The sequence below is a fragment of the Strix aluco genome, chromosome Z (genome assembly GCF_031877795.1).
Source record: "Strix aluco isolate bStrAlu1 chromosome Z, bStrAlu1.hap1, whole genome shotgun sequence".
NCBI lineage: Eukaryota > Metazoa > Chordata > Aves > Strigiformes > Strigidae > Strix > Strix aluco.
Window position 1 is genome coordinate 90,108,111 of NC_133971.1, and position 27,249 is coordinate 90,135,359.

Consider the following 27,249-nt stretch of genomic DNA (forward strand, 5'->3'; position numbering starts at 1 on the left):
AGAAAAGAAAAGAAAAGAAAAGAAAAGAAAAGAAAAGAAAAGAAAAGAAAAGAAAAGAAAAGAAAAGAAAAGAAAAGAAAAGAAAAGAAAAGAGAAAATCCTGCCAATGTTCCATTTTAATTTGGGCTTGAAGTTAGAATTCTGAAAAACATATAGTATAACAATATGGGGAAAAATGTAAGCATTTCTAAGTATAATTTCAGAGTTTTGCTTCATGGTAAAGCTTTCTCTTTTAAAATTCTTTACCAAAAAAAAAATGTAAAGAAAATACATTTTACACAATAATGTTATATTTTTACAGTCCTCTATTTTTTCAAAGAAGCAGGTCAATAAAATCAGCCCTTTTCTATCAACAGTTATCCCTGTGAAAACTTTAAGGGGACAGGGACAAAACTATACCCACTATGTCTTTAAACCTCCACTGGTAGGGCTTGTGAAATCACTGATATGAACAACTGGTTTCATTCTGCAGAAAACCCTACACACTTTGACTCACTTGGTTAGAACCTTTACGCAGTTAGAAAAGCGCTGCCATCAAACTGGATTGGAAAGAGAAGGAACACAAAAGGAAATGCAAGTGCATAAAAGGAAAATTATTTTTCCAAAGCAGGTTACATAAAAGACTGAACCAGAAAAGTATCTATGTTTTCTACAACTTGGTTATTACCATTGGAAATGACCAAAACCCAGCCTTTTGCTCTTTATTTGCATCGTTTCTTTTTTTTTTTTTTTTCCCTTCCCCTGGATACAGTGGAGAAATAGCAAAGTTTCATCTTTACTCTTTTCTTTCTACTACGACAGCAGTCAGACATTGCTAAAAAGTACTGTCATGTGGTGGGTGCTGTACTATTATGTTTTTGGTTAGAACATGAAGCCAGGAAACATTATAATGCATGAAACTGGAGTATCTTCAACATATGAGAGATTATGAGAGGAACTAGAAATGGAAACCCTCATCAGTTTATACCACCCAGTACCTACCAACACAGTCATCCCCCTCTATTTGAATATCCAGTTTAAAATTACATGTAAATACATTCACACGGTCTAACAGAGATTAGGAATTTTTCTCTCTGATGTTATCCCTCCATCAATTTCTTCTTATCCTTACATATGTCCCTAAAGTATTCTTCTTGTGATATTATTTCCCCTTTATGATGTTTGCAGCTAATTACCACAACTGGCTTATGGAAGAAGTTGATTTTTCTAGGGCTGATATTTTGCTGTAGATGGCTCCAGGAGAAATGTCCAGCCAAACCAGGTGAATGAACTAAACATTTTTTCCCACAGCGGGGACAAATAGCATCTGAGGGAAATTAAACTTCAGCAGACTTATATTAGAAACTGAAAAATTATCTATGCCTCAATCTTTTGAGCAAAAATTAACGTCAGTGAATGCTCAGTGCATAATAACTACCCAGTGTTTTCTTCATTATGCCAGTAGTTTACGAATCCAAAGAGCTACACTTACATCATGTAATTTGTTTTCCTAAGATGACTTGAAGAAGAAAAATGTCAAGTAATTATATACTTGTTACTCTGAAGAATTTTCATTCCAGGCTCAAGATGAAGACTAATACAAGAATTTGGGAAATAGTCTATAATTTCTGTTCACTTATTTGATGTAGTTTACCTTTATTGCTATGGGGTGTTAATTGATAATTCAATAGAATATTTATATTCTGTCTTGTGGTTGCTGCACTAATTCTATTAATTCGTGGAGTGGCTACATGACATTCTGTTGGAATCATTATTTTCTTTTTAATAGAATATAGTAACAGACAGCAAGTGACTCGGCATACGGTAGATTGTTCCATTTATTGAAAATCAAGATACTATATTTGCTCTATTACAATAATGAAGTTGATGATTTCCAATCTGTTTAATAAACTGTTTCTGCATTTGAATATTTATATTAAATCAACCAGCTGGTAAGATCACATCATTGTTTTTACTCAGAAATGTATACCAATTATTAACAATAAACGTGCTATTTGCTTTTTGCCTCACACAGGTTACAGGAATTCTCATGCCCATCCCATGCAAAGCAAATACTTGGACGTCAGCCTTAGCTTTTTAATTTTAGAGTTCCAGCTATGGATATTTACAAAATCGCATAGAAACATCCCTTGGGGAAACTGAGGCATAAGATAATCATAGAGCAGATGTCAGAATGGATTTCACTCCTCTCTAACCTCCAACACCACCATACATTTGCCCTTAAACACTTGAATGATTGCTCTCAATCATGCAGCAATAAGCATAGCTTAACTAGAGATGGTGTGACGTCATCTAGTCCATTCACTTATGTCACTGCTCTGTTGTTCATTATAATGTTTCATGCAGGTAGGTTATAAGTAACTTGGAAGTAGCTGCTTGTGATAAAATACGTTAAAACATTTGGTTCTTCACTTCTTCATACTATGGGTGTCTCATCCTTCCATTGCTGACTTTCATCTGCCCCAGCTCTGATCCAGCTTGATGTATCCTTGCACGCTACGTGTTTAAACAGGGAAGTGGTTCCACAATGAAGTCTGGGACTTGAGACTCCAGATGTGTGTGGTCACAGAAAACAGATGCTGAGGGGTCAAAACTTTGTTGGTAGATCTCTGTAATTCAGTAGATCTGTGGTGACTTCCACCACTGAAGGATGGACCAGCTGAGTGCAAGAAGCAGACATGATTTATTTTAGGCAAATTTGCTAAACAAAAGAACCGCGAGGAGAGCAATTGTGAGGTTTCAGCAAGCCATTGCAGGATTGGAGGCCACAGGAAAATCTTATTTAATATAAATCCATAGAGAGAAATGGCAGAGCAGGCTTTTGGCCCTATTTCTGTGCCCTTTTCAAAGGAGTCTACAGACAAGCAGAGGGGTGGAACTGGCAGAGCTCTAAAGAAACTTAGTAGGGTTATAGAAATTACTCCAAAAACCTACAGGATTTATTATAGAGTTATTTCTTCTCCACAGGTTTCTTGGAACCATCTCATAGAAGTATATTTCATTGTATGTTTGATTTTACAAGGTAGTTTAAAAAATTATATGAGAAAGTTTGTAATTTTCTATGAAGCCCTATAGGATTTTTCCATAAGGGAAATATGTCTGTGTATCTAATACATGCAGGATATTAGACTGCACAAGAATTCCTAATGAAAAATTTAACTCTTGGTACTTCTTTAAGCACTAATGAGAGAAAGACTACTCAGGAATATGTGCAAAGTATACAGTGAAGTACTACCCTGGATAACATTGTGACTTGTGGAGAGAAACAAAACAAAACAAAAGAAGCAGCCTGTGAATATTTATGAGTTGATCTTATGACTTATCTCTGTATTGACATTTTCAAGTTAAAAAACATTTGACTAAAGGAAAATGGCTAGTTCTCAGCAGCAACAGCAGCATTCTGCAAATTTCCTAGCCTAGAGGCAGCATGCAGAAAAAAGTAAGAGCAAATGATGTATACTTTGATGTAATGTGTAACCTGGGGGGACTGCCAGCCAAAATGGGGGGAGGGAGCTATGAAAAATTAAAATGAAACAGGTCGCTGCCTGTAGGATGAAGTTTAATCTCTCAGTACCATTATCGATAAGAATGGAAGGATAATGGGGAGAGGGCACCAGCAAAACAAATGGCTCTTTGTTCTGTTGGTTTAAAATTGTTTATTTTAGATGGTTTCAAGTAATTAAAGGAAATTGCAGTCTCTAACTATAAGAGAGATCGTTAAAGAAAGTTTGGCAGGGGGAAAAAAAGAAAGATAAAGTTCATTGTCCCAATTAGATGAGAAGTGTTTTCCTGGTGGAAGCCACCCAAGAAAACCTGGAGGGAAAACAGAGAGAACAGGCATAATCACAGTTACAGCCTAGAGAATCAGACTGAAGATCAGTCCGGAAAAAAAATACACATTGATTTATAGCTTCACAGACAAAGGCAAATGATGGGTTGTGTAAATCACATCAGACAGAAATTTACCATTATTGTTATGCAAAACTAGGAAACTACACTGTCAGGAAGTTAAGGCTGCTAATGTCAGCGTTAATCCTATGAAGACTAAGCAATGTGCTGAAGTATGTAAATAGCTCCATTGTCTTCAAAAAGGCCTCACAGGTTTAAAGTTAAGCACATGTTTAAGTATTTGCAAGATGATAGCCCCAATAAAATAAAAGTTATGTTCTGTTTTCCTAACTAGGCAAATTAACAGTCTCCATTTTGCATAGTATAGTTAACATGAGGGTTTTTTGGGGTTATTTTGCCGATCACTGAAGGAGCGTATCATCATAAAAATGAAATAGCTTGGAAAATCAGAGGACAGATACTAACAATTGTCACTCATTTAGCACTGATTCCTGTTATAATACACCCAATAGCCCATCTTAGAGGTTTAAGGTCAGATTCTTCTGCATGTGGGACGCATATAACCTGCAACTGAGTAATGTAGTGTGTCTAATCCAAAGATGACAGGAGTCTGCTAGAGACCCTGGGTAACCTGTGGTTTAGCACAGCTGGACAATCACATTTCAACCTCTTGGTGTAGCCTGAAATGCTGCTTTACAAAGTTGTTGTCTTTGCCATCACTTCTGAGTACGTTGGGGAGAGAGGAAGCCAATCTTGTTTTGTTTTGGAAACAAACAGGAGCTACCAGATGCAGGGATATGCTCACCCAATGCTTTGTTCTGTTTTTTGTTTTTTTTTTTTTTTTTAAAATGCTGCTGGATGGAGTAGCAGCCAAGAACATGTGATGACAAGGGGTCATGGGAGGAGTTGAGACATGGTTGTGTGGGTTCCAATATATCTTGCTATGACTTGCAAGCTGTGAAGAATAAAGGTTTTCACTCAGTCTAGTAAGTTTGGATGGGCTTTGTTGTTCCATAACATACCCTGAGGATACTTTAGAATGAAAATAAAGAACCAACATCTTTACCCATTACTGTTACTCAGCTAAACCAGGTCTAGGCTCAGCTCTAGCAGTTGGACATAACCATAAAAGCATGTTATGAAGCAAGAAACATCACTGGTTAAGAGAAATGTTTTAATTATCTTATCTACAGTGTTACAGTGGCCTTGGAGCGTCAGAGAATTTGGGAAGGTTGCTGCCCTAGAGGGATGGTGTTAGTGACACACTGGGTAACAGTAACTGGATGAAAAGGCAGAAAATATTTCTCCATCTGTCTATTTGTTGCTGACCCCATTCAGATCTGATTTACTGTATGCAATTAGTTTGCATTTGGTCTCTTTCCGAGTTGTGAGGCCAGACAATGATCTTCTTTGCTGCCCGCACACATACTGGAAAAAGGCCATTGCTTTCAAAGACCACATAGCTCTCCCAGTGTGGTGGATAATATTGCAGTTGTAAAGATCAAGGTAAAGGAGGTGGCAGTCTCCTTCCCATGTTGTCCATAAAGTTTCACTGTGCAAAGTTTTAATTGCCTTTCAGAGCAGACTCTTCGGGTAGCATTACTCTCAGCTTGCACATTTTACAAAGGAATTAACACTTGCATTGCAATCTCAGCTGTGATAACGGGTGCTTAGTCTGAGCTGCCAAAGAAAGTGATGGTGCTTACCACTGCTCAGGATTTGTCCCAGTGTATGAATATTAAAATTGTTCTTTGCCTATCCAACAATTTCAAAGCCTTTTGTAAACTTACTCTCCAAGATGTCCTTGTAGAGCCCTGTGATTATCAGCAATCAAAATGAGATAGTATATGATTTATGTCGTAACAGCATTTCTTGGAACAAGGACCAGAAGATCAGGGAACTCTACTGTTACTGCTATTATCATCACTTGCACTGACGTAGCATATGTAGGCCACGGTCAAGCATCACAGTCTTACTGCAGTAGGTGATGCAAACCCAGAATGGAAAATAGGTGGCTGTTGCTACAGACAACTTATGACCTAACTCTTCGATTTATCTAAATCTTTAGACTTACCTGACTGTAAGAGGAGACACAACAGATGGAGGCTGCAAACAGATGGAGAAGCACAAAGTAACACTGAGACAATCATGATAATTGTAATAGGCAACATGCACAGCACACTAGGTACCTTGCCATTGCCATTACCCTGCTTTATCACCAGGGAAACAAAGGCATGGGAAAACAGACTGTGCAGGGCTGCAAAGGGTAGGACTCACAATGCTTCATTTTAGGTGTCAAGTCTTGTCTTTAGATATCTAATAATGCAAGACATATCTGGGCTCCCTATAAAACCAGTGGAAAGAGACAGGCAATTCCAGAGAAGCATTGATTTTTAACCCATCCTAGGGATGGTATAAAAATGCCTTCCAGAGATGCTTGTCTAGTCTGCAGGTGGCACCGAGTAAGTAGTCAAGGCAGGCAAGGAGAAATTCTTCCTGTCTAGATGTGTATTTTAAGGACTAAATTTTAGCAAAACAAATCCAATCAAGTGGAAAAATTAAGACTAGTGGCCACTAGTACCTGGTCCTTTTCACAACACTGTGTACAGGGACCTGAAAAACTGCAGAGGTGATTTGGAGTAAACCTTTCAAAACAGGGAGAATAAAGCTAAGGAAAGAAATGTTACTCTTTCAGCCATTCCATGGGTAAAACAGATTGATAGGAATTGAGGTACACATACACAGATACAGACACAGACACATATATCTTTCCAATTAAGAAGGAAAAATACAGAATCTGCTGGGTTGAACAGGAGCACTAGTGAATTATCTAGTCCATCCTTTTGCCTGGGGCAAGACTGATTTAATTATCTCTAACACTTCTCTGATGGATGAGTGTCAAACCTTCCCTTGACTATCTCCAATGAAGGTGATCTGACTACCTCCCTTGGGTGACTTGCTTCATTGCCTTAAATGTACTAATAGTTATGAAGTTTTCCATAACAGTCAACCTAAATATTCAGTGCTTCATCCAGAACCTATCACTGCTTTTTTTTTTGTTCTCACTGACTAATGAGGATAATTGGTTCCTCTCCTTTTTCAGGGACATGCCTTTATGTGTTTATGGACATTCATCATGACTCCCTTTAGTCTTTTCCTCTCCAGACAGGACGTGTCTGGTTGTCTGAAACTTCAGTGGTAAGAAGCCTGAGGCAGAAAGATGAACGTGTTGCGAAAGGCAGAAATATGGGCATTTTTTAAGGTAACAAAGAAGACTAGGCATTTTACATTGCCTGAGATTCGAGAACTGACTCTTACAAACATGAGGGGTGGGAAGCTAAACCAGAAAATAAAACTGGTAAAATTAAAATGAACTATGAATGCAAAATATCATTCATCTGTATGGAATACCATGTGAAGGGACCTGCCAGAGTATAGCACAAACAGGGGTTCTGCCATCACCCATACCCATATGTATCAAGACAGGGCTCTGTTGCTCAACCTCATAAACAGTAAGCTGAAGAGCAAAAGTGAATTCCCAAGTGTATGTTCCCGATACGAATAAAGTTTGCATAGCTAAGACCAGTTGTTTTGTGACCCTTCCACCTGCTAGAATTTACACTGGCCTCTCCTCATCTCTGATTTAATTTTGAAGAGCAGACAATGGGTTCTTCACAGAGGCATTTAAAAGGTTAAAAGGGGAGAGGAACACTAATAAAGCCTTCTTTGTATTTTATTCTGTCATGTGGGTTAGCTGTCCCCCAGCCTATTCAGTCTGAAATGGCATCAACGCTCCATAGAGACCAATTCATCCTCCTGTTCCTGAAGTGCAAACAATTCATAGAATAAAACAGCACCAGAAAGCGAGAGGAAAATCTCTGTGGGGCTGCCAAGAGTCTAGCTTCATGCAGTGAAATTGCCAGACTTCAAAACAGGAAGGAAGAGTGGTTAACTCAGGCCTCGATTGATGGTTAAGGCACTGGACGTAGAATTCTCTCAGAGGTATTTAGAGGATCTTTATTTCTACAACACTGAGTTTGTCACAGTCTTTATTGTGCTTACTTTCACAGCATCATTATTCCTGCCTCACAGATGGTGAATTTAGGCAAAGTGAGAGTAAGACCCAAATTTTCAGAAGGACTTGTTCCGATTTCACAAAGCTTTGGGTAGTGAGTAGTACTTGGACTCCTAAACACTTCTGAGAAGCCAAGCTCTATCCAGAAAAGCTCTGGAAAATCTTTCTACTATAACCTGAACTATTTCCACTGTCGAAGACTCTCCTTTTAGCAAGCTAGCACTCCCACATCATCACAAGCTGAAATAAAAATATACTTACACCTCAGACATCCCCATACAAAACTCAATAGCTTAACAGAAACTACCAGCAAAGATTGAGATGGAACTGATACACTCTGAAAGGTGAACTTTGCCAGCTGATGTGTGGTCACATACCCCTTCTGATATCTCTTCAGTGCTGGTGTTTCTTCCTATCTTTGCTTTTTCATGTGCCTGAAAGCCAGACTGAAGAACATGCTTCTAGAAGAGTGGTCTGATGCAGAACAAGGCAATGGTTTGGCCAGGGGTGGATGGCTGTCTCTGACAAAGCTGAGCACCAAAACTCTGCTACTTACCCTGGTAGGATCTCTTCCTTAGGTCAATATCTCCTCCCAAGTCTGATAATCTGAGGTTCTACTGACACGGGGCTAATTCAGATGTAGATCACATGATGGCTATCTGTGTGAATATATTTTCAGTAGTCATAAATAGTATACCACAGAGATAACAACTTGAGAAAGGTGCTCCTAATCCCTTATCAGTATCCCAGTCTCTGTACCTACCTTACCATGAAATCAGCGATTGACCTCCACCCATACGTTTCCTTCCACAAGTAAAACTGCTGTTTTGAAGAAAGAGAGGCTGAAGCAAGTTAACAAAATGAATCCTCTACCTTATCAGAAAGCTATAAATGGCTGCTGGGAAGTCTTGAGAGATTACCCACTGGCTGGATATCACCGCTTCATACTGAAGAAGCAGCACTTGACTGTTGACATTTGTTATTAACGCTGAGGAGCAAAATGCCTGTGGTATTTTTATTTGGTATTTGTGTATCCCTAATGCCTCGTCTGCTGCATCCTGGGCTCTATCATGCTCTCACTGACGTCAATAAGGGTCTTGCCAATAGATAGGAGGCTCCCTATTGTGTATTTCTGCAAACACTGTATGAATCTACTCTTATTTCTCAGGGCTTATCTGATTATGATTGGGAAAATCATTTTCTTGAGTTGGCACTTGCAGTGACCTGTCTTTATTGAGCATGAGTCATGAACGAAGTGTTGTTTCAGGTCTTGTCCTGCCTTATAATGAAGGACATTCAGTAGTGTTAATATCTTATTTTCTGAGACTTTTTTTTTTTTTTAATATATATTGGAGTACATGGAAATTCTTTTGACAGTGCAGTCTGATACAGACTCTAGGGTCTTTCTTAGCTAGATCTTTTACCTACGTGTCTTCCCACTCTTCCCCTGGAGAGGGAGAAAGGATGTGTCATTAAGACAAGTCACACAGATTTTTTATTAAAAATGCTTTCCACTGCTTTTTTTTTTTTTTTTTTTGAGTTTGCAAGCTCAAACAAGAACTTCAGCTAAAACATATGACCTGAATGAGTCAACACTAAGAAATAACTAATGTCTTGAAAATGGGAAAGAAGTTTAGAGACCCCAAAGACTTGTAAAATGGGTTTTTCTTTCTGGAAAAGTGAGTTAAATGATGGGAAAAGGTGACAGACGAATAGTTCTGCAGGCAGATGTTCCCCTGCTAGCCCCAAAGCACGACTAGAAGGAAGAGCAGTTCACATTTTTCCATAAGACTACTTGATTTAAGGGCTTCCACCCTGTTCAGAAATGTCGATGCCTGGTAAGTAGCTTATCTTCAGAGGTGAGTTCAGTTTTTGGCTTCTTCCAGAGACTGTTCGCAAACATTTCAGTTAGGAACAAATGGTAGAAGCTTGGACAAAGAAGAGACCAGTTTCTGTCCACGAAGGCCACCAAATAGTTGGTGTGAATTTCAGTGAAAACTACTCATATCTGTGTTCAGTTGTGTCAACCTTTTCTAAGTCTTCCTCACAATGGCATAAATGGCAGTCAGATTTTATAAGCTTTTCAGTGGCTTTTCATTGGAAGATTTACTTAACTATGGATAAGCATCCCATTTCAGAGGGAAAGAAATGTTGTGGGATCTAGAATACTGTAACAAAGGAAAGAAAGAAACTATGTGACTATTAAAACGTGGGTCTAACCCCCAAATTATGCAGGTTCAGTTCTCAGATAATTAGCTCAGATTCCTCCTGTGATCTTGTTTCTTTACTTCTCTCCCTCATTGTTCATCATCTGTACAATGAAGATTATAGCTCCTCTGATACCTTGTGAATTTGGGCTGTAAGAAAGTCATATATCAGTGGCAACAAAATATACCTTCCTGAGTATTCTTGTACTTATCACACTTGAATTTGTTTGGCATCTCCTTCCATTTCCTTGATTAAACACTACAGTATTTCATTGAATCAGTGAATAAACCAGCTTTCATTTTATCCTCATGATTTCCGCAGATTTTCTCAACCTCTACTAAAATCCTGACCAGTTAAGGTTTAGGGAAATTTGGCATGAGCTCAAAACAGCACCATTCATTCTCAGGCCAGCTCAAAGCTCACCCATACCTGTAAAACCCTTAGTTCATGACTGTCTATTAATGGAATACAATGAGTACTTATAAAAAAGTGTTTGGAGTGTCACATAGATTCACATACCCACAAATGAATAGGACTTAACTTTCCTTTTTCCTTCTAGAAGTCTGGAAATAAACTGAGTGATCCCAGCTCGTCTGATCTTAATTGCCAGCAAATGTTAAGGTTGTACCTGAACACATTCAAATTGTGGAGAAGTTAATTTTCAATGCCAGCCCAAGACCAGGACTCAGGTCTACCCCCTAACAATCATTTTGGATGACCAGCATCTCAGTCATTCTTGCAGTTACTGGAAAGCTTTTTGATCTCTACAGCAATTCTGAGTTTGTCATTTTCCTACTTGTTCAGATGCTTTCCCATTTGTCTTCCAGATGTGTCAATCAAGAAGACGACCAACACAAAGTTTTTTGCCCTCCAAACCTATTTTAGTCTCTCTCATGCTTAGTTATGCTTGTATATACAAATTAATTTAACATATCTGAGGGATTTCTGCTGTATGGATACAACAACTTATTTTTCTTTTTTTTTTTTTTGCTATCCAGCTTGCCCTTGTTTTTCCCCTTTGATGTGTAATAATGAGATGGCACAGGGGAAATGTCTTTAATCAATTGCAGAAACTTATAGCACTAGCAGGATTGGATGTATCTCGAAACACTTTATCACTGTCTCTTTCTAGCGTTCATAATTCTGATGTATCTGGTGTACCAGTGTCATGTCATTCTATTACATTAAACAGTCTAACATAACAACTGAATGCAGTGAAATGATGAAATGCTGGCCTGCTTGAGAAAATATAAAAAGATAATGCACGTGTTTTCATCTGAGAAAGCTGCTATTAGTTCATTCTGTGGTTTCGTATGATTAGAGGGAGAGCTAGATAGGCAGGTAGACAGACAGACCAAACACGAGCACACCATACTCAGGGAAATGCAGCTCAGGTTTCTCACCTTAGGTTGCCCACTTGCAAACATGAATAGAAGCAGAGAGGTTTCTGGTCTTTTTTAATTACGAAAAAGATGGGAGGTCAGAAAAACTTACTTTAGGTCTCTGGTTTTGGACTGCTTTGTTTATATGTATAGTCATATGTTTATTTGTATATTCATGTTTTATATTCATTCCAACAGTAGTTGCTCCTTAAAGTCTTCAGACCTATCTTCTACTCAGATTGGATGCTTTTATTCATATTGCATCTTACCTTACTTTAGATATGTTCCCAATAAAAATGATTTTACTGCAGTCAAAAGTCCAACTATAACTCATCTAGCCACCTTGAGTTAGTTTTGATTTAGCTGCCCGTGTAGCTCTGCATGTCAGAGCTCAGCTGCAGTACTGTCACAGTATATATTTCCCCTCTTTTCCCTTCTCTGGCAAGGTTTACAATCCACACCAAACTTTAAACTAGCATGGTTACATGGCTGTTGTATCTGATAGCCACTTTCAAGCTAGCCCAGAACCACACAACTTCCAACCCCGTCTTTGTCCGCAGCAGAGACATGTAAAAATAGCTTAGGGTAATTTAACACTCAGCAACATAAACACTGCATATGGGCAGATACTAAGTATGGATTTATATGCAGTTATTCATCTATATAGTTGGCAGCAGTGAATTTAGAAAATTTCAGCAAATTCTATCAGGCAGGGAAGAGGGCTGTATTATACGTGATAAAGTTCCATCAAAAGTTTGTGTGTGCAGGGTGTATTTATCACCCACTCCAGTGAGTGACTCCAGTATAGGCTTATCTGAACCTAGGGTCATTACAGACAGCACGGGAAAAGAAACTATAGTAGAAAACAATATTAACCACGTAAAACTTTTATCCCTTTAATTGTTCACCTTCCTAATTCTTACATGAATTAGCTCTGGCTGTTCAGTCAAAAATCTCATCCGATCATACTTTTTCATGCACTCACACACCTTGTCCCTTTCCTGCCATGCTCCAGCCACCTTAACCCAACAGCAGTTCACAGTCATTTTTCTGTTATCCTGTATTTCCTCACTAGGACATGGTACCTGGTACCCTTTGTTGGCATTGCCCTGGAAAAAGCACCTTGGAAGTTCTAAGAGGATAAATGCAAATATCCTGAGAAGGGGAAAAAGGTCTTTGCAGAAGCATGATTTCCCCCCTCCCCAAGATGTGTATAGGATTTTCAAGATATTTCCTAAATCCCTGAAATTGAGAATAACATGTAATTGGTTTAGTTAATTAAATAATTATAATTTATTAAATTAATAATCAAAGCCAGTTATGGGTTAGCAGCACTAACTGAAACCATAACTTTGGGCATTCATCTCTGGGTTGGTAGATACAAGGACTAGAGTTATTGATGTTGTTCGGTTGTCAATTGCTTTCTTTACCGTGAACTCCATTGTGGGATAAATAAGGTCAAGCAGACCAAGTGTCATAGACTCAAAGTGTGAGTGACTAATGAAAGAACAGAGTTATTGATTCACATTGGGCAAAAGTAATTTTTGTGTTAAAACCTTGGCATTCCCATTCTTCGAAAAGCCAGTTGAACTGAGTGTCATCCAAGATTGTCCGATATGCTGCTGAGAGCATGCCAGATGCCAGTCACTCAGGGGACTAAATGTTTAAAAAAAATAATAATAGTTAATGATTTTATGGAATTAATTATATATATATACATATAAAAAATATATGTACCATATAACAGATTTGCTGCATTAAAAGCAGCAACTGATTTCTAGCAATCTTACCTCTAGGTCATCTTTCATGTATATGTACATACAATACCAATTACACTCTATAACACTTGAAATGGAACCAGTAAATGTATGTGTAATTCATCAATGAAACGACACAGAATTTTCTAGTGATGCTTGACCTTATATTTTTCTTTCCTCCTTCTGTTTCTATTGTGTTCATTCATCATGTTATAGATCCATTCAAATCATAAACTCTTGAGGGTAAGATCTGTGTCCTTAATTTGTTTCTGAAGAACCTTGCGTACTATTACAAACATAATAAAGAACAGCACTTTTCCCCAAACCTGTGTAGCCCTCAATACAACCAAAACTAAAGTCATTCACTTGGCTGAAACTGTGTCACTGAAGCACAGCAGCCAAGCTTAGAAGACTAAACCGACAAGTAGACTTGAAGACTCCAGCATGGGGGTGAATAATACGGAACCAAAGCTCTGTAAGTGATGTAGTATCTTAATCACTTGTGCTCAGACACTAAACAACTCTGCAATACAATTCAACAGTAAATGTCTCAGACCTATAAAAATATTGAAGAGCTTAAGCCCCACTGATTTCTATGACTATAAGAAGACAAAATATCTTGTGGATGGAGATCTACAACTGAAGGCTAGAAGCTTAGAACTAAATATGTTAAACTAATGGGTATTTGGTAAAACAATCTGGTACACTTTGGTGGAAAAGTCTCAGGTTTATTTTGATTTAATATCTTTGTGAGTGAGAACAGAACTAACACTGTTCATTTTGACCGATGATGGATCAAACCAGGAAGAAAAGATATCTGTGCCAAGCTTTAGTACTTTCACACAGATAACTGCCCTGACTTCACACCTGGTACAATTCCCACAGCTCACCAACCAAGGATGGCTCAGCCTGAAATTTTCCAAAGAAAGGCTCGTGGCAAAGGATGAAAGGATGAGTCTCAAGAAAGCACATGGCAGAGGAGGACCTTCCCCATGGTTTTCTAAGGCCCCCTCAGGGTCTCTGTTAACTTTCTGTTAAGGAATACATCTCACCCCACTTTGAGAAATCCTGCTGAGTAGTCTGGTTAGCCATTTTTAAATCCATTGTCACTTGAGAAACTGATAATCAGTTTCCACCCTCCTACAAAACGTCTTCCCTTGTAACTGTGGTAAGGTGAGATGACTGTGAGATACGGGTATGGGATAACTCTTCAAAGCTTTAATATGAAGCATTGCAGCAAGAGGCCTCTCCTCCTCCATGGCCTGCTCACACCTTCCTTAAGCAACTGGGAGCTGGAGCAGAGTTGGAACAATTGGGACAAAACAGCAAAGAAAGTGGCTGAGTTTTATTTCCTTAAAAAACCCAATTATTAGAAGCTACTCATTTTTTGTCAGCATTCATCAGGCTTAGACAAAATTAGCAACCTGACGTGAAATGGTATTGTATATCTTCTTAAATTGTTCTTGTCATATATATCTTGTCACACCATTCACTGAGTCTCCACATGGATTCAATTAACAAACAAGCAAACAGACAAACCTTTAAAAAAACATAAAAATAAATTGTAAGCCAAAAATAGACTGCATTAAGGCAATTATATTTTGTTTATGGTATCAAAATTCATTGCCAGTCACTGAGCTTCTTTAGCCCAACACCCTTGTCTTTGCTAGCCCATGAAAAAAACAAGAATAGTAAAGACAAACAGACAGTTGTACCAACACGAGACAGGCAGTAAGATATTATGTGCATCTTGTTGTATGAGTTAGCAAAGCTACAACAGGATATACAACCAAAAGCTCCAGGGTGAATATTTAAAAAATGGGCTTTGTCCATGACAAAACCAAAAAAGATATTCATCAGCTTTTCAGAATGGTCACAGTGGTAATGAGGAGATCTTGTTTCCCAGATGACTTCTGAGATGATTTTGTGTTCAGTGTTTTTTGCTATTAGCTGCTGTCTAATGTGATGAACAGGTCCTGAACTCTTAATTCAGCATCTAAGCTAAGAGAACACCTAGATGACTTGGCAATGAACAATACAGGGTGGTGGCTTCCCCCCCCCACTTCTCTCTCGCTCGCTCTCTGTGACTCATTTTCAAGATTTCTTGTCTTACCTTGTTGGACAAATTTTACAGCTCCACCGTGGAAGGTTACAAGACATCAGGGCTTTTAATTCCAAGAGCAGTGTTTCCTCACCCCACCAAAGTTAGCTGGCAGTTCCAAGAAATAAATGACTTTTGCTGGGCTCTTAAATAATATGATTTGCATGCTTGGAATGAGATCACCAAAGTAATTGTAGAATATTGCTTGCCATTACAGTCATTAAAAACAGGCAGATGTAGGATCATTCTCATGGAAAACTTTCCTGCTGGGTTTTCATGGAGATAAGTGCACAAAATCCACTTCTGAAAAGATGTTGAATAGAATGAATTTGCCATTCACTGACTGTCTGATGATGATTTGCTTGTTAATTGGGAGTTTAGACTTTAGAGAAACCTTAACAAATGTGATTGCTAAATTCTGGAGGTTGCCTCCCTCTTTGCAAACCATGTTTACAGCTATAAATTCTTCTTTCATTGTACGGTATTTCAGTAGAGATTTGTCAGTGGCGAAATACAGTGTTACTCCTTTCTATAGGGGGACTTTCAAAGGTATTTTCAACTTCACTACATGGCAAGAATGTGTTAATTTAATTCATAAAGGTGCTTAAATCTGTGCTTAATTTTAAGCACATGCTTAAATCTTAATGTCTTCCCAGTGATTTCAGCAAGTGATTAAATGTAAGCAGTGTTTTCCCATCTAGCAGGGTCCTAAAAAGCTACGTCACAAGTAGCTAATTATTTACATTGGTGGGGGGAGACTCAGACAAATAGAGATGCATCTAAATAACAAAACTCAGCCACAGAGTGTTTAACCAAAAGTCTGCTCAGTGTTTCATCTGGGAACCAATTACTTGCCTGGCATAATCCCTTCCATAGTCATCACTATTAGAGTGGTGTGACACAATCCCATCTAACTCCACATCAGAAACACTGTAAGCCAGTGGTCACTGAAGCACACAGTGAGTGCACACACATGGCAGTAAAAACACCCTGACTCTGTGCTTGAACATCTCCTTAAAAGATAAAACACTAGTCTGGGTGGGGAAAAAAAAAAAAAAAAAAAAAAAAAAAAGTTTGTGGCCTATGGGCAAAATTACAGGGTGAATTGTGTTGGAAGCTCATCCCTGATGCCATGCAGGTCAGGATGTGAACCTGGGCATTGTCTCTGGGGCAGCTTCAGTGCCTTCACCTCAGAGTGCTTCTTCCAGGAGGATGGAAAACAGAAAAATCAAGGGCTTGGAGCTGCAAAATAACTGGTTAAAGCTCAGAAATTAGTATTTACAGAAGACCACCTCTGAAAAGAGCATTTCCAAAGTAGAAGGAGGAGAAAGAGTCATGGGTTTGCTGTGAAATTGTTCTGCTACCTCTTAAAACTGCTGCACTTCATGTCATGTGCCTTCCCAGTGCAGCCAGGCAGAGTGGCCAGATTCTGACCCCTCACACCAGCCTGTGAGTCCAGGAACAGGCTCCTGAGTGCCTGCCAGCTCCCTCCCATGGCCTCAGAAACCCTTTCAGCTCCAGAAGAGGCAGATAAGACTTGGGAAATATGCCCATAAGGAATCACACATGCCAACACAGCAGAGATGGCTCAAAGCAGGAAAAGGATCAGTCAAAAGTAGAAGGTTAGCAGAGGTAAAACTGCCGGATTTCTTTGCAAATAGATCTTTCCAGCCCTCTCCCTTTGGGAGGGGTAAAACTAATTTCTGAGCTACAGTATCATGTGTCCCAGGGTACGGTCTTCACTGCAGAGTGCCTCTTCACCACTGCCTGCAGGACAAGCCCAGTCCCTGGATTTTCTTGGGGGCTTCCAGGGACAATGAATAGTTTTGCCTCACAGTCACTGCCTGGTACCCCCTCTTTTGGAGATGGAAAAAACTGAGTCTCAGGGAGCCGAAACGGCTCACCCAAGGTCAGTAGAAAAGACAGAAGCAGAACCCAGGAGTCCTGCTTGCCCCTTCCCTCTGCTGTAGCCACTAAATCCCCCAATCAATAATGAATCCGTTACGGCGGACTTATATTATATCTAATGTCAGGGGGAGAAAAAAACGAAGAAGAAGAAGAGAAGAGAAGAAGTTGTAATAAAAGCACATAGGATAGAGATATACATTTCTCTTTAGAGCAATAAATCTTTCCAAAAGGAAGTTGGTTAAAATTCTTTACGTTAAAAAAATGAGGTCCACGGGGACTCCAAATTTCAGTTCGATTTTTAGCTGAGGCATTTTTTTTCTTTATCAAACACTTGGTGCTGTAATGTGATAAGGGCCCCATGCAGACCATAAAACTAATTTATCATCTGTAAGGTGTACAAAGAAAATGGTAACTGCCTGCTTGTCTGCTTGACATATGAGGTCATTTTTGCCGCTAGCTTTCTAATACTGAGCAATTTTATCAGCTATTTATATACATTAATTGTAGGCACCCATATGTTCACCGTTGTATTTAATAATGCATTGCATTGAATATGCATTCCTTAAGTTTTAGCATGCCGTGTGCATCTTTTATTTAACTGTTTGGTTTGCCTATTAAAGCCCATTATTCAGCTCTGCCGTGTAACCCTCCCTCTCTCGAGTGGATTTATGTTTCTTTAAATCTTGCTCACCATGTTGAAAGGCAGTGGCATGAACAAGGCCACCTCTCTCATCCCGAAGGAATAGCAGCAAAACAAGCAAAATAAGGGCCATGGTCCACTTAATAATACTAAACAAAAAGGATTATTCAATGAGTATCTTTCCTCAAGGGACAGCAACGCATTCATGCTCTGTGGTGTGCACACAGACATGGCTCTCTATCAATATAGGAAAGGAATTAAACGAGGGGCCTGATTCTGTTGCCAGCTAAACCAACACCAGAGCTCCTGCTGATGGAAATGAGAGCAGGAGCTCAGCTGAGCATGTAAAACACCACAGATGAACATCTGCAGTATCCTCCTCTGGAAGATGGCTGTGGGATGAGAAAGGCTTTACGTTCTGCCACGAACTTCTGCTCAAGTCTAGAACCACGTCATATATTTACACATATTAACTCCGAACTGTCTTATTGCCCAATGCTTCACTGCTGATAACTGCCCCTGCAAGCAAGTGGAAATAAAGGGGGAAAAAAAATATAAAATTTGTAAATTCAGCTCTGGGAGGGACTGTTCCTCCTCAAAGACCCCCTTCTCTGGTGCAGCTGCTTGCTTTTGCCTTTCAAATTCCTATACAGTCCTGGTATTACTTTCTGTCTGATCTATCACAGCAACAAATTATTACAGCCCTTTGCCAAGTCAGTGGAGCTGGATGGAGCATCCAGAAGGGAAGGTCTGTGCATTCTCTCTGATCATGCCTGAGAAAATGGGAGCTGCCCACACACGTGTGAGAAAAGGACATTATCTTTAGAAAGCCCTTTGTAAAATCAGTTGCTTTTCTGTAAAAATTCCAGACCTGGTTCACAGATTCAAAAATTTCCAGCAGCTGCAGATACCCCTCTGAGTTATCCAAATGGTGCTCCAAACATTGCATCCTAAATTGTGTGGCATATATCTCTGCTGCTGTCTTTTTAGGACAGGATGAGAAGTTCTCAACCGTATAGCCTATGCACTGTGCTACCATCAGATAAAAGGGAGTGTTGCTAGCCTCAGAGATGTACTCTTATGCTTTCTGGAGATCTGAATTTTAATCTCCTGCTCATATTTCCAAGAAGCAAAGGAAGACTATATATTGACAAATAGTTTTCAGGCAGCCACAGATAACTTATGGCATTCAAAAACATGTCAAGAAATATATTTTGGGGGGAAAAGTTTCCTTGTTATGATTTCTTCTTTGTTGCTTTCCTTCAAGTCCTCTTAAACCTGAAAATCCAAAGTTGCTCTTTAAAAACTTTGCAAATTACATCTCAATAGAAAATGAATTTCCCAAAGGCTAAACTTCCAGGTCGTGTTTTTGAAAAGAAGATTCTCTAGCAATTGTGGCTGTCTTTGTAAGAGGCTTTTATTATCTTCCACCAGGTAATGGAAAGCCTAAGTGGAGTTTGTGGGCAACAGGTCTGAAACAACAGCGATGCTTTTTGACAGCTGAGTACGCCGGTGATCCTTTCCAGAGACCATGGTAAGAGCTTGTGAGTGCCTCAGAGCTCCACCAGCCTTCAGCCTCATATGTCAAATTCAAACTGGCTTAGGTCTGTATGTGATTAAATGATGAAGAGGAACATTCTCCTCTAGGCATTCTGTTTAGTGTATTAAAGGGCTTTTCATCTAAATATTTTTTGTTTCTTTAGTGTTCATGACAGGTGCTGACAGATAGCCTCTGCCTCCCTGCAGAACAGCTGCCCAGCAATGTCTGGACAAGCTTCCAGCTTGTACTGGCCCATCCATGTGTCTCAGCATGACATACCGGTATCTCTTCTACAGATGAAAATACATTCTGGATGCTATGCAAGCATAACATTCAACCTGAGGTCATTATACTGAGCTGTTATATAGCCTATTTCATACTGAGATCTCAAAGCATGCTAAGAATAAGCATCATGATTCACTTACAGAAGAAAGTAAGGGATGAGAAGGGAAATACTTTGCTCAGTACAACCAGCTGGCCTGCAGCATCTGTCTCAGGCATTACTCCAGAGCAGATACAGAATTTTAACCTTTCCTGAATTTTAACCCTTCATCAAATTTACACTGGTCCTAGCAAGGATTTAACTTCTTTTTTCCTTCTCTTTCTTAACTTTTATCATTTATTAAATGTAACCCTCACCCATATCCATGAAGTGAGGCATGTGAGTCAGGGCTTATTCTATATTCCCCACCACATAGCTCATAAGACCTCACTGACTCAGACCTCTCCTCACTCCTCACCTCTCCTCACTCACCCATGCCTGGAAAGGTGCAAGTGAGCACGCAGCCCTCTTCACTCCTCTGCTCCCACATCCACAATCTGCAGGGCTGGAGTTAAGGAGTAAGGTAGTTCTGACTTTCCTGCATGGATGTAAAGCCTGAATTGAAATCTTTGCCACAACCTCGCTATGTCCCAGAAAGCAATCTACAAGATGAGCATAATAAATAACTGTTAAGAGGATTCTGCAGTGTTTTTAGGTAGTGAGTAATGAGAAGTCAGCATTGGGTGTTTATAGGTATGATGAATCTTTAACAACGGCTAGGTTAAAAATTGTTAGGAGAAAGAAGAAAAAAAAAAGAAAAAAGAACTCTTTGTCTCTCACAAGCTGCCAACACCAATAACAGCAACCAGTCTGAACAGAAATGTTCAGGAGATGCTGCATTTCAACACAAGCCCCTGAAAGAAAGAGGTATCCTTAGAGTTTGGTCCTACAGTTCAATTACAGGAGACCTAGCAATTTTCTGGTCTCAAAAAGACATCATCTAAATGCAAAAGCAATCATTTTTATTCATTTTATTCTTTTCATCCTCCTTTTCCTGACTCTTGTCACATATCATTTTCTAGATGACATGTACATATAACCAACAGTAGCTATCTAATTGTATCGATGCTTTGACCTCTGTCCCTAAATGATCAATTAAAGGGCCCAAAGCGACAGGGGACAAGATTAGAGTGAAGGGCAAGGCCTAAAAAGCCCCTCCATCCCCTCTAAGGCAGAAGGGCAGCTTCTTTATTGTTAGATGTAGTTGTTGCTCCAGCCCTATTACCTCTCCCCACCCTCAGCAGTAAGGTCTTCTGCAGAAGTATTGATCATGCCTTAAATCCTGCTTCACTTACAAAACTGAGCTGGTGAGCAAACTGTGATGAATTTCCCAATGTTTTAAATCAAACTTATAGGATCTGTCTGCACCCTTCAGTTTGATCTTGCCTCTGACTGCTGTGACACTATGGTCAGGGATATTGCTGGGGATTTAACGTTTTGGCCATACTAGACATCTTCTGTTACGAAAGGTGAGGATTTGATTGGTGTCAATCATCCCCCAACCTGTCACACAGAGTTTTCAGCCAGCATAATGTTTTAAGGACTGTCTTAATGAACTGGCTCTGCTCCTATTGTCACCTGTCACTTCCAGCTCACTGCCAGCTCACTGCCACTCAGGTCCCCTTCTTTCATGGGCTTTTTTACCTTCTCCTTCCCCTGTTTCAATCCCAATATAAGCTACAGCCTTCTCAACTTTCCAATCCCCTCCTGAGACATCTCGTTTCTTAACCCTCTGACTTCATGTTGATAAATGAGGAGGTCACCTCAACATCTTGAAGAACCATGTGCCCTCTCCCAGGCAATTCCCTTATGCACAGGCTGCTCTTCTCTATGAAGTTGTACAGCATTTTGGTAGAAGTGTCCCAGTTTAGGGGTCTTTTTTTTTTTTAAGGTTAAAACTAGCATAGAGAAGGAAGCACATCCAGGTAGCTCTCCATTTCCTTAGTTCAGCATTAACTATCATCTTGGATGATCAGTGACTGAAGAGGTGATTTGCCAAGATGAAAGCCACCAAGCGAATGATCTCAACAATATCTAAGCTAAGAAGCCTGTCACTGGAAACAACTGTACTCTGTAAACAGCTGCACACCAAAAGCAACCAAAATACTGCTTCAAGAGTGAGCTGCATCCATTTGAAAGGGGATATGAGATTAGTATAAATTAGGGCAAATCTTCAGACTTTCCTTCAGTGGCTACAGTGAGCTACTATACATATATAGGCATACATAAAGAAGCTAGAGTAGCCACAGCTTATATATGTATATAAAGAAGATACAAGCCAGGAAGGAAAATTAGATAAAACTGGAAATATTAGAAGAAATCCAAAATAGAGCTGCTCTTAGGCAGACTCCAAATCCAACTTAAATGTCAAGTTTTGTGCCACCTGCTCATCTTCTGGTGAGCACTGATGATTTTTCCCAGCACATGTTTAACTTTGGACTTGACACTTCTGTCAGGGACATTGGTGGCCTTTACTCCGTGAGGGTGAACTGCGGCTCCTGTGGTATGTGGGCAGGATAAGGCTGTAGGAGTAACCAACAGCAAGATTCAGCTGAGTGGTGTCACTTTTTCTTTTTCCTGTACTTCACACTTGACTTTTAAGAGTATTAGAAGAGATTCCCATCTGGTGCAAATGAAAACAGTGGATTTGCATGAGTGAACAATCTGGGTAGCCCAGCTATGACTTCCTGTACACGGATAGGAATCAAGGGCAATTCCACTGCAGAGAGCTGGATAAAATGAGAGAAGAGGGCTAAGAACCAGCCCCACCACCTTCTGTCCTTCCCTGTGTCAAGGAAATGCATGAAATATATTTCAGTATTACACCTGCTATGTCATCTGGCTAGCAGGTGAGGAAGCAGCATCACTGATCAGCTCCTGGTGCATTTGTGTCTCAGTGTTTCATTTTCAGCATTGCAGGGAAAAATGAAATGTATCAATGTGCGTAAACTCCCATTAATGGGATGTACTTCTCCAATTTACACTCAGGCCTTGGAAGTGTAAATATTTTTCTGCTCCACATTTAGAGTTTTCTATGATTTGCTCAACTGTGTAAATTGCTGGCTTCTCCATGCAAAAAGTTGCGCAAGCTAGTTTTAAAGTCAGCTTTTTATGACAATGTGCTATTTAGAACAGGGATTTGGGAGGCAGGACTCCTGGAGCCCAAACTCGTCCTCATTCACAGCAATTTTACAGTCACATAACTCCATCCGTTCCAGGTAAATCAGTCTCTGTTTCCAAGGTAAAAAAACCCAAGTCCTGCTGATCCCAGGTGTGTGATGGTGGCTAACACATTTTACTTGTCTATGCCTCAGTTTCCTCAGCTGTAAAAAAGGATTAGGAGGTCAAATTCTCCTGGGAGTGACAAGGTGATTTCTATGAGCACTCCTCAGCACTCATAGAGAAAACACTTTCCAGCACAAAAGGACTTTTTAGACGCAGTAAGGTAATGAGCTGTTCTTGTGCCACACTGAATTTTTTTTACTGCTATACAGTATTTCACTGGAGGAAAAAAAATGAAAGAAAAGAAGGAAACAAAAGAGGAGTTGTTAATCACCTTTTATCTCACTTCTCCATGCTGGCGTTTCAGTGTCAGTAGCCATTGGCTTAACTTAGGGGGCTACAGACCAGCCTATGTATTTCAGCTGAGCAATCACCCACATCCCAGAGCAGGAATTTCTTTTGCGCCTGGCCTTTGGATAGGCAAACACCAGACACTGTCTGCTGCCTGCAGGGCAAAAGTCTGCTTCTGCTGAAATCAGTGGCCAAGTTCCCTTTTGCTCCAACAGTACTTAGAAACCACAGAAAGAAAAATAAAAGGGAGCATTTCTATGTCACACATGAGAGTCAGTAGAGAGGCTGACTGAGCTTTTTCAGGTCTCAAAAGCCATGTAAACACACTGTTTCCAGACTTACTGTGGTCACTGCACAATCTTGGGGTGCACAGGATGGTGTCACACTGTGGAGATGCACCCACTGAGAAACAGTGAAGAAATGTGGAGTGACTCAATCCTCTGATGGGCTGCAGGAGGAAAAAACATCAGTTTGATAAATTTTAGAAAAAACATACTGATAGGAGCACACACGTGTGCACATATCTGTAGGCACATGTAGACATGAAGACAGAGAAAGAGACTTGTGCTTTGCGATCGCTCACAAAGGTGGCCCTAGAACAGTGTGCCTGGAGCATGTGGCCAGGAGGGAGGGTGAAGAACAGATGTGTTTGTTCTTCTTAATGCAGCCCCACTAGGTGAGAGCAGAACCAAATCACCCCATCTCGTCTGGTTTAAACCACCTCATCCGCCTTCAAGTACTTGGGAGAGGCTGTACCACCACAAAGCAGTCGGCGGCAGAAGAGCATTGCCCTCCTCTGAAAAATGAGAAATGTGTGCCCAGCACGGTGGCCTGGCGAGGGGACTGCAAGGAGACAGAGGACTGAAGTTGGAAAAGGTGGTAGATAAATAAGGTGCTCCCCATGGAATCCATTACTGGCTGATTAGGACTGCTACTCAGGTTATCAATATCCAGATAAAGCACAGGCTGTGAGGGGGAACTCAACCATGAAGGTGGCCTGCTGCTGCCTCGCCTCCAGAGCTGGGAGGACCCAGGTCTGATGGCTGTCCCTGGAATCACCCCTTGCTCTGCTCCATCCTGTACAGGGAAGAAGGTCTCCGTGCATGTGAGGTCCCTGGACATTTGATGGAGAGGGGAGCATGGCACGCTAGCAATGGAGCAGTGTGGGGCAGGATGAGGACACAGCTTCCCCGGTGTCCCACCATCTGCTGGGTGACTCTGAAGGAACACAGTATGAAAGACCTGATGTGCTCTCACAAAAGCCAAGAGCTGTGCTGATGAAAAGAATCCAGGTCTGACTTTAGAAGAAAAAAAAGATTTAAAATCCTGCGTGGTCCCTTTGTCTGATTAAAAAACACTGACCTGTCTGAGCAGTTGATTTAAGGACACAGGAAACAAAATTGAATCAGGATTACTTTATTTCAACTAGCTTTAAACAGCAGTACAGGAGCCATCCCCCAGCATACCACTGCCTAGCAGTGCCTGCTTGCACTGCTCCTTTCCTCAAGCTTTGGGAAATTAGGATTTAGGAGCAAAGCACCAAAGGCATGGAAAGCTCAGCACAGATGCGGGGGTAGGGATGGCCTTTGAGGTTGTCTGTGGAGGTTTGCTCAGGTGGGAGTCTGGGGGGCCAACTGGCCCTTTCAGCAGGCACTGCTGCTCTACAGCAGTCACGGGGGAGACCCTAAAGCCCCTGACCCCTGGTGGTGGGGACAACAAAAGATGTGGAGCTGGTGGGTCTGAGAAGCAGGTGAGCCACCTCTGCAATGGCTCGCTTTGGCCACAGCTTGCAATGGTGGCTTCCCACTTTGAGCTTGCCTGGGGAGAGAACCCACCTCCCCAGGGATGACTGAGTCCATTTTCATTTGGTTGATCCTCTAAGGCAATACCGTTTGTACTCCTGTCTATGGGTTTTGGTTTAGTTTGGCTCTTGCAGGGCCCTGCTGGAAGTAGTTCTGTTAGCTCCCCTTCCCTTCTCTTTGCATTGCCTTCTCACTGATCTGTGCCTGGCTGTTTGCATCCCTGCCTGGCTTGTGGCTAAGAGAGTCTGGGACAGATGTTTCCATTCACCTGATCCTGCCTCTTTTTTACCCTCTCCAGCTCCCAGCCTCCAGCCTTATGCCCTGCACAGAGCACAGCAGTCTCAGACTCTGCCTCCCCAAGCCAGCCCATCTTTGGCATCACAGGGAGCCTTCCTCCCCTCCGCACGCCCTGTCCCCGTGGCGCGAGATGAATCGTCCGCCAATAAGCCCCGTAAGCCCCGTCCTCCAGCAGCAGCTGCTAAGATGCTTCCTGCCTGTATCCCAGGCTGGGAGCCCCGACAGCAAGAGCAGCAGCATTTTGGAGAGTCAAATGATATACAAAGAGCAGAGACTGTGTGCAACAAAGACTGCGGCACAGGGAAGGAAAGTTCAATACGTCTTTATTTTGGGGCTCTAAGGCTCAGCATTCCCACCAGTCCTTCCTCCTCACTAAAGCTTTTTCCACATCCTCTGTGCTCTCTGTTTATGTTCACCTGCTACCCAATTAACTCCCCGTTTAGCTGCGCACCTGCAGTGGCTTTATCCTCAGACCACTGCACTGGAGCCATTAACCCTCTAGATTGCATTCAGCTCTGAAAAATACCCATCTGAACGGCTGGAGCATTCATCTGTGAATAGGAAATATGCTACAGTAGTTCATGGCTGGTAAATATGTGACGGGGGAAAGAGAGATTATGCTTTATTATCAATTGACTTGTGTCGCCAATGGGCTTTCTGTCATAATTGACTAATGCCACCCAGAGTGATATGTACTTCTGCTGATAGCTGCATTACAAGTTAACACTCCAGCACAGTATATGTTTTCATTCAATCTCTATAGGAGAAACTCATATATGGCAGCTGGCAATGCCCCGAGGGGGGAAATCAGCCGTCTTGGGACTGAGTGGAAGGCACTCAACTACAAACGACAGGAGACGAGGGAAGAATTGGGAAAGTCAAGGCAAAATTAGTCTGAGGAGATTCGGCGTGTCGCAGCATCTCCTGCCTGATGCACTGAACTTTTCAGAAGCAGCCAAAGAGCTGGAGCCACCCTGAAGCTGCAGAGATGCTGTTGTTGGGGTTTGGTGGTTGTGTTTTTTTTGAAGGAGGAGGAGGAGGAGGTAAGGCCAGTAAAACTGTAACAATCTGTTAACTGAAAAAATGCTGCAGAGGGTGACGCATAGACGGGAGATAAAGGGCCGGTGTTGGCAATGCAGCAGCAGCAGGTCCAAAGAGAGAGGGAGAAACTTCAGTGTGGCTGGGGGAGGGCTGGGGGGAGAGGAGGCTGGAGACAACACTGGCTCAGAACAAAACCTGCTGATTGCAACCTGCTTGTCGGAGAAGGAAAAATTAACCTCCCTGATCTCTCATAACAGAGAAAAACAAAATACTCTGGACAAATTACACTTTTGTGTACCTCCTCCAAACATGAGCTTTTGCCTCAAGGGAGCCTCACGGTCTTGTCCTGTTGTCCCCCTCCCCAGGCTGCAGTACTAGAGACATCACCACCTCGGTCTGCTGCAATGTCCTTCATACAGCAGCGAGAAAAACAGGAAAATGGGGCTATGCCCTGTTACTGCCACAAGACTTTTGTATGTCATCTCTGGGTAAGGTGTTGACTTGTGCCTCAGTTTCCCTCTGCGCAAGGTGGAGATCATGCACAAGGCTGCTTAGATGCTATTACAAATCTGCAGATCCTTGAGTGGAAAATTCTGCAGAAATTATTATTATTTAGGACTGGGAAGGCAGCCTGGGCAGAAGGGGAAAAGTGAGTTTAGAATGCTTTATACTGGCCTGTTGGGAAGCAGTAAGTTATCTGTATCAATCACGATGCTTCTCTTCCCCATCATTCCCTGGCCAGAAGTGGGACAAA

The 27,249-nt window shown here is 41.0% G+C and overlaps 1 long non-coding RNA gene across 1 annotated transcript; it reads right to left on the reverse strand.

Moving 5' to 3' along the window:
* Positions 1 to 1,801: 1,801 nt before the first annotated feature.
* On the reverse strand, positions 1,802 to 8,559 carry LOC141918604 (uncharacterized). The gene is made up of 2 exons (XR_012621729.1): positions 8,481 to 8,559; positions 1,802 to 2,659 (listed from the first exon to the last, which is right to left on the reverse strand). It is a non-coding gene; the product is annotated as an uncharacterized LOC141918604 (long non-coding RNA).
* Between the last annotated feature and the right edge of the window lie 18,690 nt (positions 8,560 to 27,249).